The 13,826-nt window shown below is 45.7% G+C and overlaps 1 protein-coding gene across 3 annotated transcripts in view; it reads left to right on the plus strand.

Moving 5' to 3' along the window:
- The window catches only part of TEX2 (testis expressed 2), a 165,930-nt gene that overhangs the window by 15,664 nt on the left and 136,440 nt on the right, over nt 1-13,826 (plus strand). For 2 of the 3 annotated variants that reach the window (XM_053293666.1, XM_053293665.1), the window contains exons 2-3: nt 7,728-7,827; nt 10,264-10,317. The exons of the other annotated variant lie outside the window; for it this stretch is intronic. The gene's annotated coding sequence lies outside the window, so the exon portion shown is untranslated. The remainder of the gene's footprint in view (nt 1-7,727; nt 7,828-10,263; nt 10,318-13,826) is intronic. 3 annotated transcript variants of the gene reach the window in all.

A 13,826-nucleotide genomic window follows, 5' to 3' on the forward strand; every position in this document is an offset into this window, starting at 1 on the left:
CAGGACGCGTCACAAGCGCTATTGGTATCTAAGCAAGGTCGACGATCCCAGCGCCTAATGAACAGTTCCTCTCGGCACTGAAACCCAGGGCAAAGCTGAGTAAGCATGTGAAGGAGGCAAAAGGCACAGAAGTGAAGAAGCACCGCAAGAAGAAGCAGGCACCACAAAAGGCAGCTACAGCCTCAGTAGTGACTTCTCCAATACCACTCAGTGAGGGAGAATTGGAGGAGAAGTGGCAGGATCCCAACCTAGAATCCAAGGGAGGATCAGTCTGGGAACCTGATTCAGAGAACTCTAAGCACTCTGGTGTCAAACCTTGCGACCTGAAAGAGTACCATGAGTGGGAAAAGCATTGTGTTAGGCTCAGAGACAGAGAGAGGGCTTATTATTCCCCATCATAGACCCTGCATTGAGTATGTTTGGATAGAGCCCAGGGCATCTGTGCCTTATCAAAGGCACCCTTACTAGGGTTCTGTGGACAGATTTAAAGCTCATAGGAATGGCCACAGCCCTAGAAATACAGATCCAATCAGATCACGTTCTGCTTCACCCAACAGGAAAGCTAAGGAGACCAATTCTAAAAGGAAGAAAAAGATGATAGCTGCAGTTGTTAAGGAGGATCAAAGCCAGCTTAGTGCACTAGGGATGTGCACGGTACCAGGCGGGGAGGTGGCTCAAGTGGTTGGGGGGTGTCACTTTAAGGGTAGGGGAGGGTGTACTCACCGCTCCCCCCGCTGCCAGGAACAACGAACCCTACAGTTCCTTTTGCAAGTCGTCTACTCTGTCTCCGGAGACCTCTCCAAAATCCAAACCAGCCTATAATAAGAGAGCCTGACACATTGTCTGGCTCCAGGCTGCTCCCTTATGCAGATGCGTGGTAATACATCACTGCAGACCAATGGGCGCTGACTATCATGTGTATGGGTTACGTGATAGAGTTCCACACGCTGCCACCCTTTTTGGGAACCTGGTGTACACAATCCAACCCTACCCTTCAAAAAGACGTGCAGTCGCTTCTCAGGAAGTATGCCATTCAAGCAGTGCAGAGCAATACTGCCACAGGGTTCTACTCGCCCTACTTTGCAATCCTGAAGAGAGGTTGGGGCTTGAGACCCATCATGGATCTCTGCGGCATCAACAGTTTTGTCCATTCCAAGCGTTTCTGGATGACTACCCTCAACCAAATTCTACAACACTTATTCCACAACAATTGGTTCACAGGGGTAGACTTGAAGGATGCATACTTTCATATTTCAATCAGGCCACCCCACAGAAAATATCTTCAGTTCTGCATTGGGAGGAGAGTTTACCAATACAATGTTTTGCCCTTTGGCCTGCCCACAGCCCCAAGAGTCTTTACCAAGTACATGGCCATGGTGATAGCACATCTTCGCCAGAAGGCCATTTGTGTATTTCCGTATTTGGATGACAGGCTCTTGGTGGCACAGTCCAAAGAAAAATTGCACCAACACATTCAAACTATAATAATACTCCTAGACCACTTGGATCTAGGAAAAGTCAAAGTTAACACCTACATGGACTATTGAGTTCTTGTGGATATGCTGGCTTATCTGCTATCACGAAGGGTGGCCAACATCAGGGACATAGCCCACAGAATCCTGGCTTCAAACAGACATCCAACAAAGTCCATGCAAAGGATGTTGGGCTTTATAGGGTCTGCTATCAGCATCCTATCTCTGGTGCATCTTTGGATGCATCCTTTGCAACAGTGGTTCCTGTCAGTCTTTCACCCACAGGAGGACCATCCACACTCAAGACTTGTGCTACCAGAGGATGCCCTCTGGTCAGTATGGTGGTGGTCCAGAATCTCCAATCTTTTCGAAGGCAGGCCATTTGTACAGCCACCAGGAAAGATGTCTGTTACGACAGATGCCTCCAACTCTGGATGAGACACACACTGCTCCAACCACAGTGTGGCTGGATGCTGGAACAATCACGAGAGCAAGTTCCACATAAACTGTTTGAAACTCTTGGTCATGTGGAAGGCCATGAAGGCTTTCCTCCTGCTTTGAGAGGCACCTCCATCCTGGTAATGATGGACAGTGTGAATGTGATGTCCTGCCTGAATCATCAAGGTGGAACACATTCGCCCACACTGTGCTGCCTAGCCACAGGTGCTTGGACCTGGTACCTCAGTCATCACATCTGGCCCTCAGCCATGCATAATGTTGGGAAAGAAATGCATGGGTGGACTCCTTGAGCCATGCAATCCCACATGCAATCCCACGAATGGACTCCGAACTGGACAGCAGTTCTATCCCGGTTTGAGGAGTGGGCAAATAGTGCATAGACCTGTTTGCCACAGAGGAGAACAAGCAGAGCAACCAGTTCTGCAGCAGGGTGTGTCACGAGCACAAATCCCTAAGGGATGTGTTTCTTCTCCCATGGAACAGGGGCCTGCTCTACATGTTTTCCCCACAGCCACATATACCAGCAGTGCTAAGGGAAATCAAGGAGGACCATGCAGATTGCATACTCCTCGCACCCTCGTGGCCTTGGCGGGCCTGGTTCTCCACACTGCTAGCTCTATCCAATGGCCAGCATGTGCTTCTACCTGACAGTCCAGATCTACTTATTCTACTTACCATGGAAAGAGGGTCGGTCCTGCACCTGGATGTTCAGAGTCTTCACCTCACAGCATGGAGGATCACCAGCAGGTGATCCTAGATTAGGCAGTTCTGGATGTCATTTTGACTGCCAGAAAGCCTTCGATGCAATGCTCCTATAAAGCAAAATGGACACAGTTTACTACTTTTGCCACTTCCAAGGGGCTTGACCCCAAAAAGGCTTCATTAGACTTTATTATTTCTTACCAGTTGCATTTGAAGAAGTTGCATCTTTCTGTTCCTTGGTTAAAAGTTCATCTTGCTGCCATTGCAGCCTATATTTTGCATGTTCACTTCTTTTCTTTGACCCTGTTAAAAATTATTCAAAGGGCTACTTCATTTATATCCCCCAGGTCCAAGGTTGGCACCTCCTAGGATCTGAAGCTGGTCCTGTCTGCCCTCATGCATAAACCATTTGAACCTATGGCCACCTGCTCACTTCGAAACTTGACCATTAAAATGGCCTTTCTGCTGGTGATTACTTCAGCCCAATGTATGTTGGAGGTCAGAGCATTACATGCAGACCTCCTTTTCATTTCCTTCCAATAGGACAAAGTCCTCTTGAGACTTGGCGTCCAATACTTACCCAAAGTTGCGTCTCAGTACCACGTCTCTTAGGACATCTGCCTTCCAGTGTTCTTTCCTTCACCCACTTCAGATGGATGGATGAATGGCTGCAGCATACTTGGGACATGAAACAAGCATTATCTTTTTACCTCCATCATACTCAGCCATCCCGTCAGGCCACCTCTTTGTTCATCTGCTATGCTGTACAGAACAAGGAAAAACAAGTCTCCTGCCAGAGATTGTCCACCTGGATTACTTCAGCCATCAAACAGGCCTATACACTTTCTAAGAAGCCACTACCAACCTCTAATAGAGCACACTCTACTAGGGCAATGGCTACTAGTGGAGTGTAGCCATCAGGTACACTCTACTCCCTGACTCATAACTCTACGTGCATCGGATACTTCCAGGTCCGGTCCAATGTGCACCAGGGCAGAAAGGAGGTACACTGTCGCACCGTGGGCTGTTTTTTAACACAGCAGCCGGGGAGGGGTAAGAGCACCCTCCCCGGTCCTTAAAGCTATCCCCCCACTTTCAAACCAGTTCGGGTTTCCATAAAAGGGCTTCCGAATTGGTTCGTGTACATCCCTAACTTCCACAGCCTACTGTACCTCCATGGAGTTCCATTAGATGCTATCTGTAGAGTGGCAGCATGGAATGGACCCTTTGTTCACCACAATGCCTTGGACACCAGGTCAAGAGCCCATTCCCAATTTGGAGCAGCAATCCTTGAGCAGCAATCCAAACTTCAGTAGATGCCCACTTCTCCCACCATCCTGGTGAGTAACTTGCTAACTTCCACAATGTGGAGGACAATAAGACCACTAACAAGAAAGTCAGGTTGCTTACCTGTAACAATAGTTCTTGTTGTGACCCATTCTCCTTCACACGACCCTCCCTCTTCCCCACTGTAGCAGTCACTTACCTGTTTAAGTCAGTTGCTGTGGTCAGGGACTGAGGAAAGTAATGTCTGAGGGACTGTATATGTCATTGGGGTGTGCCTACCACCAAAAGGCTTTGACAGCTCTAGAATGTTTCTGGGGTATGCCTACACAGGCACAGACATCCACAGTGTGAAGAATTCCAACTTGTGGAATTCTCTGCCACAAGATGTGGTGACAGCCGACAACCTGGATGACTTTAAGAGGGGTTTGGATAACTTCATTGAGCTTCTATCAATGGCTACTAGTCTGAGAGCTATAAGCCACCTCCAGCCTCAGAGGCAGGATGGCTCTGAATACCAGTTGCAGAGGAGTAACAGCAGGAGAGAGGGCATGCTCTTACCTCTTGCCTTTGGGCTTCCCAATGGCATCTGGTGAGCCACTGTGTGAAACAGGCTGCTGGACTAGATGGGTCTTGGGCCTGATCCAGCAGAGCTGTTCTTATGTTCTTATGACAATGGGCCACTGCAAGAACTACTGTTACAAGTAAGCAACTTGACTATCTCTCATATCAGAGTTCCTGTCAGGGAAATGGCCTGTGTTGAGTGTGTGCACCTACGTCTGGAGACCAAGGGTAGACTGGGAATTCTGTTGGTGTACCATTCACCCCGCTGTCCAACAATGTACCTATCTGAGCTGACTGACTTGGTTGGTGGAGTTGACATCAGAGTATCCCAGACTGATAGCTCTAGGGGACTTTAATGTTCACTTTGGAACCATCTTGTCGGGATCAGCTCAGGAGTTCATAATGGAGTTCATAATGGCCCTGAGAACTATGGGCCTATCCCAAGTGGAACCAACACACATTACTGGTCACACTCCTGGTTTTTTGGGTTGTTTTTTTTTCTTTTCTTCTTTTTCTTTTATCAGGATGGTGTTCTGTGGGTGGGGACTCCTGTGATTTCCCCATTTTCCTGGACAACCCATCATCTGGTTAAGGGTGGACATACAGCGGCAACCCTCCTCCATGGGGTGAGAAACCCTATCTGGAAAAGGCTATTGGATCCAATAGGATTTCAAGAAACCTTGGAAGGCTTCACGGTTGGTTCTGCCAGCGATTCTGTCGATGCCCTGGTTCAGATTAGGGATGTGCACGAACCGGTCCGCAGGCCATGTTGGAGGCCTGCGAACTGGTTTGCATATTGCCCAGTCCGGCAGTCCGACACCGGGGGTGTGTGTGTGTGTCGCTTTAAGGGGGGTGGGTTGTACTTACCCCTCCCGCCACTTCCCCCCTCCGGTGCTCCATTTTAAAGTAAAATCTTCGGGGCAGCAGCAGTCCTCCCTACCGCCCCTGCCCCCTTGTCGCCTGCAAAATGCTGAAGTAATGCCCGCGCGTATGCGCGCCGCGCAGTGTGTGTGGTGTCAGCGGCACATGCACTTCAGCAGCACGCACATGCGCAGAGGTTACTTCCGTGTTTTGCAGGCAACAAGGGGGCAGGGGCGGCAGGGAGGACTGCTGCTGCCCCAAAGATTTACTTTAAAATGGAGCACCGGAGGGGGAAAAGCGGTGGGAGAGGTAAGTACAACCCACCCGCCCTTACAGTGACACCACCACCCCCGGCATCGGACCACGCCTCCGCGGTCCGTTCACATCCATAGTTCAGACTTGGAATAATGAACTTACTAGGGTATTAGGCATTATTGCCCCTAAGTGCCCTCTCCAAACTGCTTCTAAATTAGCCCCTTGGTATATGGAAGGACTATGGGGGCTGAAGCAGCAGGGTAGATGGCTAGAGCATAAGTAGAAAGACTTGGTTTGAATCCAACAGATTACAACACAGAGCACATTTGAAGATCTATGCTCTGTCAATGCATGCAGCAAACAAGCAGTTCTTTTCAGCCCACATTGCTTATGCAAGTTCACATCCAGCAGAGTTGTCTAGGGTTGTGAGAGGGCTAGTACATGCTCCTCCTTCCTGGAATGAGAATTTGGATGTGTACCCATAAATATGTAAATATCCATAAATATCCATAAATATGTACCCGTTGTGACATATTTAATTAGTTTTTTTGCAGATAAAATTTCTTGTATTTGAGCTGAACTACACTCTACAGTTACTGCAGAGTCTACTGTGGAGGTGTCCAGCAGCTCCTCTTGTATGGTTAAATTGGATCAATTTCAGTTTGTGACTCCCAAGGATGTGGACAAGCTGCTTCGGACACTTCACCTTACTACCTGTTCTTTTGATCGTTGCCCGACATGGCTTATATGATCTAGCAGGGAGGTCATTGGAGAGGGGATTCCTCCTTGTCTCAAGGATGCAATTATTAGACTACTGAAGAAACCTGCATTGGATCCCGCAGAATTAGGCAATTATAGGCCTGTCTCTAACCTCCCATGGTTGGGCAAGGTGATTGAGAGCGTGGTGGTTTCTCAGCTCCAGGAAGTCTTGGAAGAAGCAGATTATCTGGTCCCATTTCAAACTGGCTATCGAGCAGGCCATGAAGTTGAGATGGCCTTCATCGGCCTGTTGGATGATCTCCAGTTAGGAATTGATGGGGGAGTTTGAGTCTGTTGAGCCTTTTGGATTTCTCGGCAGTTTTTGAGACATGGCATGCTTCTGGAGCAACTGAAGGGGTTGGGAGCGGGAGGCACTGTTGGTCTACTCAGACTCCCGCTATCCTAGGACCTTTCTGAGCAGGAGCCAGGCAATTTTCCTCGTTAAAAATGCAAGGGCACTGGGTACAGTCCCCATCCCTCCCAGGCTAGCAGCTTCAAGACACAAGCCCCTGTCTAATATGACAGTCTTGCTTGTCTAGAATGCTTAAATCCCAAATGGGGGCTGCTTTCTAACAGGATCTTCATGATGCTGGAGTATTATTTTATACTACCTGGCCTGGGAGCAGAGCATCTGTGCCTCTAGTTCTCCCTAGCTCAAGGTCCCCCCTTCCTTGTTCTCACCCCTTGCCTTCCCCACTCCAATGTTTTTTCTCTTTGGCCAGTTTTTCCGGCTCCCCACTGCTTACTCTCCTCCCGCTGCTGCTTTCTCTTTCTTTCCCCCACCACCGCTTTTGTTTTCTCTCACTTGCTGCTGCTTTTGCTTTCTCTCCCCCTGCAGCTGCTGCTTTTGCTTTCTCTCCCCCCAGCCGCCACTGCTTTCTCTCCCTCCCTGCCTGCCCATTTGCTGGCCTGTCCATTGGCTTTATGTTTCCCGCCACCGCTGCTTTTTTCTCCCCCTCCCTTTGCTAGTGAACTCTCACGAGAGCTGCCACACACGGGATTAGTAATGGGTACGTCTAAGAGAATTATATATATAAATGCCTGCCTACCCAACATCTGGTTTTACGTAGTGGTTAAAAACATGTGTTAAGAGTCCAAATGTCAGCATATCCATCATTTCACTATGTGACTATAGGCTATTGACTATATCTCAGCCTCATTTGTGATAATGGGATAATACTGGCCCACTATACAGGATTGTGGTATGGATGACTGGAAACGCATGTGTGAAGCATTTGGAGCACATAAGAAAAACACTAACAACCAAATATTATTTCCTCGGGGTGAAATGAAAAGACCCAGTTTTTCCCAGTATGTGATAACTTTTTAAAATCTCTTAGTAACTGAATCAACAAATGTTGCCACCTGCAGGAGCCCACCAATGCAGCACTGAATGTTCAGCATGTTTGAAAAACTTCTTGGCTATAAAATGCCATGTGTTGGACCCCTTCACAACCAGTAACATCTGAAGGTAATCACTTATTGCAGAACACGTTGTGTGTGCGGGGAAACTGGGTTATATGAATGTATCCTAAGGGCTACTCCTGACATGAGTTAATGTGAAAATCATATTAATAAATGTGTCAGGAAAAATTCATAACATAGGAACATAGGAAGCTGCCATATACAGAGTCAGACCATTGGTCTATCTAGCCTGGCAGTGGCTTCTCCAAGGTTGCAGGCAGAAATCTCTCTCAGCCCTATCTTAGAGATGCTGCCAGGGAGGGAACTTGAAACCTTCTGCTCTCCCCAGAGCGGCTTCATCCCCTGAGGGGAATATCTTGCAGTGCTCACACATCAAGTCTCCCATTCATATGCAACCAGGGCAGACCCTGCTTAGCTATGGGGACAAGTCATGCTTGCTACCACAAGACCAGCTCTCCTCTCCTAAATATGTCTATTTTAATTAGCATACATATATATGCCCCCCACCCCCGCTTTTTGTCTGAATGCCTATACTAGCATTGAAGTAGGCAATTATGTGTCTTAATATTCTGTAGTCACAATGATACAAATCCACTGATCTGATGGGGATCGGTGTTGAATAAAAGTATTGTGATAAGTAGTTCTAAAATGCACAGTGATTGCCAAGGCCAAAGATTTCAGAAGGTGCTGAATGCATTTTTCACAACAGCAAAGTAGTTTTGTGCTAACTTGTTAATGAATCCTGCAGCAGATAATGTTTAATAGCAATAACATGTGCAAGCAAAAGGACCCATTTCCTTGTTTTCTTGGTTAGTTTAATTCATGATAAAATAAATTTAGCAGCAATAAGATCTGATGTATTGTGCAAAGGATTGCTCAAGAAATATTCACATCCTTGCTACACTTCCGTTCTTGCAGGGTGATGCTTACTGGGATTTTTTAAAATTGTACTCATCCAGGGCCCATTTTCAGTTCTGTTATATTCATAAATTACACAATTAGCTGGTTCAGACACAGTGAACGTTGGTGTGAGCACACCCACACTTTTTATCTTTGAATCCATATAACTGTAATTCACTACAAATTCAGAAATTGGTACTTTCCGAAGTAATGGTCATAAATATCCCAGTGAATGGTATATATAGACTACAAATCAATCATGCATTCAAAGTGATTACATAACAAAGGAAGACTACAGGCAAAGTCACACAGACACATCAAATTGCAACACACATCCACTTGGACAAAATGGGCAGGCCATCAGCCTTCCTTGCTGTTTTGTGCATTCTCATATAATGTACACTATAGTTCATGCTTCATTATCTGTTAGTGACCTGAAATGTTAATACCTCCATAATAGAAATGGCTTGATATCTCTTATCCTACTGCCAATTGGCAAGATACAAATACAATGATGAATATTTACGACAAATATTTATACACTGCTTTTCAACAGAAATTCCCAAAGTGGTTTACATAGATATAAACAAACAAACAAACAAACAAACAAAATAAAATGGCTCCCTGTCCCCAAAGGACTCACAATAATCCCCTGGTGGCGCAGAGGTAAAACTGCCGCCCTGTAACCAGAAGGTTACAAGTTTGATCCTGACCAGGGGCTCAAGGTTGACTCAGCCTTCCATCCTTCTGAGGTCGGTAAAATGAGTACCCAGAATGTTGGGGGCAATATGCTAAATCATTGTAAACTGCATAGAGAGCTTTGGCTATAGAGCGGTATATAAATGTAAGTGCTATTGCTAAGTGCTAATAATCTTTATTATTATTTTTTAAATTTTTTACATTTTATATCCCGCTCTTCCTCCAAGGAGCCCAGAGCAGTGTACTACATACTTCGGTTTCTCTTCACAACAACCCTGTAAAGTAGGTTAGGCTGAGAGAGAAGTGACTGGCCCAGAGTCACCCAGCTAGTTTCATGGCTGAATGGGGATTTGAACTTGGGTCTCCCCAGTCCTAGTCCAGCACTCTAACCACTACACCACTCTGGCTAAATAATAATAAAATAATAAAAATAATTAAAAAGAAACATAAGATAGACACCAGCAACAGGCACTGGAGGAATGCTATGCTGGGGATGAATAGGACCAGTTCCTCTCCCCCTGCTTAATAAAGAGAAACACCACTTTTAAAAGGTGCCTCTGCTCAGTTAGCAGGAGAGAGGAGGTTGGCGAGAGGAGGAGAAAAGGCACCACCAAGTTCAGAAGGATGCCAGTATGACTAACAAGTAGAGTCAGAGAAGCTATAAAATGGAAGACTTCCTTCAGAAAATGGAAATCCTACCCAAATCAAGAGAACAGAAAGGAACATATTATAGTTATGATCTACTAAAATGCTAAAAATACTCATTTTAAAAACCATGGGTATTTTTTTTAAAAAACAACAACAGTGTCTTTATTTTTCAAATGTTGGTATGGCAAGCCCTATCCATTTTTGCACAGAGGTCTGTTTCTGCTTTTGTTTGCAGCCTGCCTATCCTGAAGCTGGTTGAGGCGCTTTCAGACTGCACACAGGACTGCAGGTATACTAGTATTTGGCCCAGTGGTAAACAAATTAAACTGTTGGCTGTATTAAACATGGAAGAGCAATGTGTACTTTCCAACATACAGGGAACTGGTGAATATCCACAAATGTATAGAAAAACACTTAGCCCCTTCATGCTTCATCCAGGGATTATTCTTCCCTGCTCAGATGCAGCAGTTGTACGTGGAGAGATCTACATAGGACTCAAAGGCAGTGTGACGAGCTGTTCCATTACATTATGAACCATTCCATTACAGGGAATGGTTGGGTTGCGAGCTCCATTCGATGGAAGCACTTGCTGGAGGTTCAAGCCATTAGAACCTCCAGGACTGCTTTCCAGAGCCACCTGTGGATTGATTCCAATTCCTGAGGATTTCAGGCCAGACCTGAATGGTTGGTGAGGTGACCCTAGGGAATGGGAAGTCTTCACATCTCTCACAGTCATGCCCTTTGTCCTGTGTAGATCCCTCCACATATTTGGGGCAAGATCTGAGGCTCCTATTGTTTTAAGCAGTGCATGAGGGCTGGATGGGAATAGAGGAGGTGTACACAGACCTCCTCCATTTCCCAGACTGCCCAGGCATGCTCTCTGCATGTGTAACAGGTGTGGAGGGAGAGGAGAAATAGGGATCTCTCAGCACTCTATTCCAACAAGTCTCTGGCTGGTCCTGTTCAATTACTCCAGAGCAAATTATTCTTTTAGCCATGGGAATCAGTTGGGCCTGTTTTGACTGTAATTTATTGGATAAACCTTGTTCTGGGAACAAGTTACTTTAATTTTTAAAAATTTAATATCACCAGACACCATTACAATACATTTATAAAAACCATCATTAAAAACAATCATTAAAAGGAGAGGAGAGATGGTCTTGTGGTAGCAAGCATGACTTGTCCCCTTAGCTAAGCAGGGTCTACCCTGGTTGCATATGTATGGGAGACTTGATGTGTGAGCACTGCAAGATATTCCTCTCAGGGGATGGAGCCACTCTGGGAAGAAGGATGGGTTCAAGTTCCCTCCCTGGCTTCTCCAAGATAGGGCTGAAAGATTCCTGCCTGCAACCTTGGAGAAGCCGCTGCCAGTCTGTGAAGACAATACTGAACTTGATGGACCAGTGGTCTGACAGCTTCCTACCCTGGCAAAATAAATGCAAGGAGACAATAAGGGATGCAAAAAGAGAATTTGAGGAGCATATAGCTAGAAGTGTCAAGGGGAATAACAAAAACTTATTTAAATTTATGAGAAGCAGAAAACCTGCCAGGGAGGTGGTTGGACCCTTCAATGATAAGGGCATGAAAGGGATAATTAATGATAAGGAGATTGCAGAGAAGCTGGATGAGGTATTTGCATCTGTCTTCATGGCAGAGGATACTGACCATACCTGCTATGGGACTGAGGTTCTCAGGCTTGGAGGCTGAAGAACTGGGACAATTTTTGGCAACAAGAGAGGATATTCTACACTGCCTTGAAAAACTAAAAATTAACAAATCGCCAGGGCCAGATGGCATCTACCCAAGAGTTCTGAAGGAACTCAAATGTTACATTGCTGATCTCCTAGCAAAAATATGTCACTTGTCCCTATAATCAGACTCTGTACCAAAGGGCTAGAAAGTATCTAATGTAACTCTGATTTTCAAAAAGAGATCCAGGAGGGATTCAGGAAACTACAGGCCAGTTACCTTAACTTCTGTGCTGGGTAAATTGATGGAAAGCATAATTAAGGACAAAATTGTTAAACTTATAGAAGAACAGGCCTTGCTGAAGGAGAACCAGCATGGCTTCTGCAAGAGTAAGTCTTGTCTCACTAAACTTTTGGAGTTCTATGAGAGTGTCAATAGGTTTGTGGATAAAGATGATCCTGTTGACATAGCATACTTGGACTTCCAAAAAGCTTTTGACAAAGTTCCCTACCAAAGGCTTTTGAGTAATCTTAGCAGTCATGGGATAAGGGGACAGATTCATGTGAGGATTGGTAACTGGTTGAAGGAGAGGAAACAGAGGGTAGGAATAAATGGATCGTTTTCACAATGGAAGTAAGTAAGAAGTGGGGTCCCTCAGGGATCTGTACTTAGATCACTGTTCCTTAACTTGTTCATAAATGATCTAGAAGTTGGGATAACCAGTGAAATGGTCAGATTTGCAGATGACACTAACCTATTTAGGGTAGTGAAATCCAAAGAAGATTGTAAGGAGCTCCAAATGGATCTCTCCAGACTGGGAGAGTGGGTGACAAAATGGCAAATGCAGTTCAATGTAAGCAAGTAGACTGATACATATTGGGGCAAAAAACAACAACCCAACTTCACACATACACTGATAGAGTCTGAGCTGTCAGTAACTGACCAGGAGAGAGATCTTGGGGTCATGGTAGATAGCTCGTTGAAAGTGTTGACCCAGTGTGTGGCTGTTGTGAAAAAGGCCAATTCCATGTTAGGGATCATTAGGAAGGGGATTGAAAATTATAAGGCTAATATTATAATGCCCTTATACAAATCTATGATGAGGCCACACTTAGTGTACTGCATGCAGTTCTGGTCACCGTATCTCAAGAAGGACGTTATAAAACTGGGAAAGGTGCAGAAAAGGTGCAGAAGAGGGTGATCAGGGGCCTGGAGCACCTTCCTTAGGAGGCAAGACTGCAGCATCTGGGACTTTTTAGTTTGGAAAAGAGGCAACTACTGGGGAACATGATCGAGGTGTATACAATTATGCATGGAGCAGAGAGAGTGGACATATATATATATTTTTCCTTCTCTCACAACACTAGAACCAGGGGTCATCCCATGAAACTGAAGGCCAGGAAATTTAGGACTGACAAAAGGAAGTACTTTTTCACACAGTGCATAATTAATCTATGGAATTATCTGCCATGGGAGGTGGTGATGGCCACTAGCTTGGATGGCTTTAAAGGGGGCTTAGACATATTTATGGAGAAGAGGTCTATCAATGGCTACTAGTCTGGTTGCTATAGGCCATCTCTAGCCTCAGAGGCAAGATGCCTCTAAATACCAGTTGCAGGGGAGCAACAGCAGGAGAGAGGGCATGCCCTCACCTCTTGCCTATGGGCTTCTCAGAGGCATCTGGTGGGCCACTGTGTGAAACAGGATCCTGGACCAGATAGGCCTTTGGCCTGATCCAGCAAGACTGTTCTTATGTTCTTATGGAGTAGGGAGAGTGGACAGAGATATAATTTTTTCCTTCTCTCACAACACTAGAACCAGGAGTCATCCCATGCAAAGGTAAATCTTGCCTCACCAACCTTTTGGAGTTCTTTGTGAGTGTCAACAAGTGTGTGGATCAAGGTGATCCAGTTGACATAGTATACCTGGACTTCCAAAAAGCTTTTGACAAAGTTCCTCATCAAAGACTCCTGAGGAAATTTAGCAGTCCTGGGATAAGGGGACAAGTACATGTGTGGACTGCTAACTGGTTGAAAGACAGGAAAAAGAGGGTAGGGATAAATGGCGAGTTTTCGCAATGGAGGGAAGTAAGAAGTGGGGTCCCCCAGG

Source organism: Hemicordylus capensis, chromosome 2 (genome assembly GCF_027244095.1).
Source record: "Hemicordylus capensis ecotype Gifberg chromosome 2, rHemCap1.1.pri, whole genome shotgun sequence".
In the NCBI taxonomy this organism is placed as follows: Eukaryota; Metazoa; Chordata; class Lepidosauria; order Squamata; family Cordylidae; genus Hemicordylus; species Hemicordylus capensis.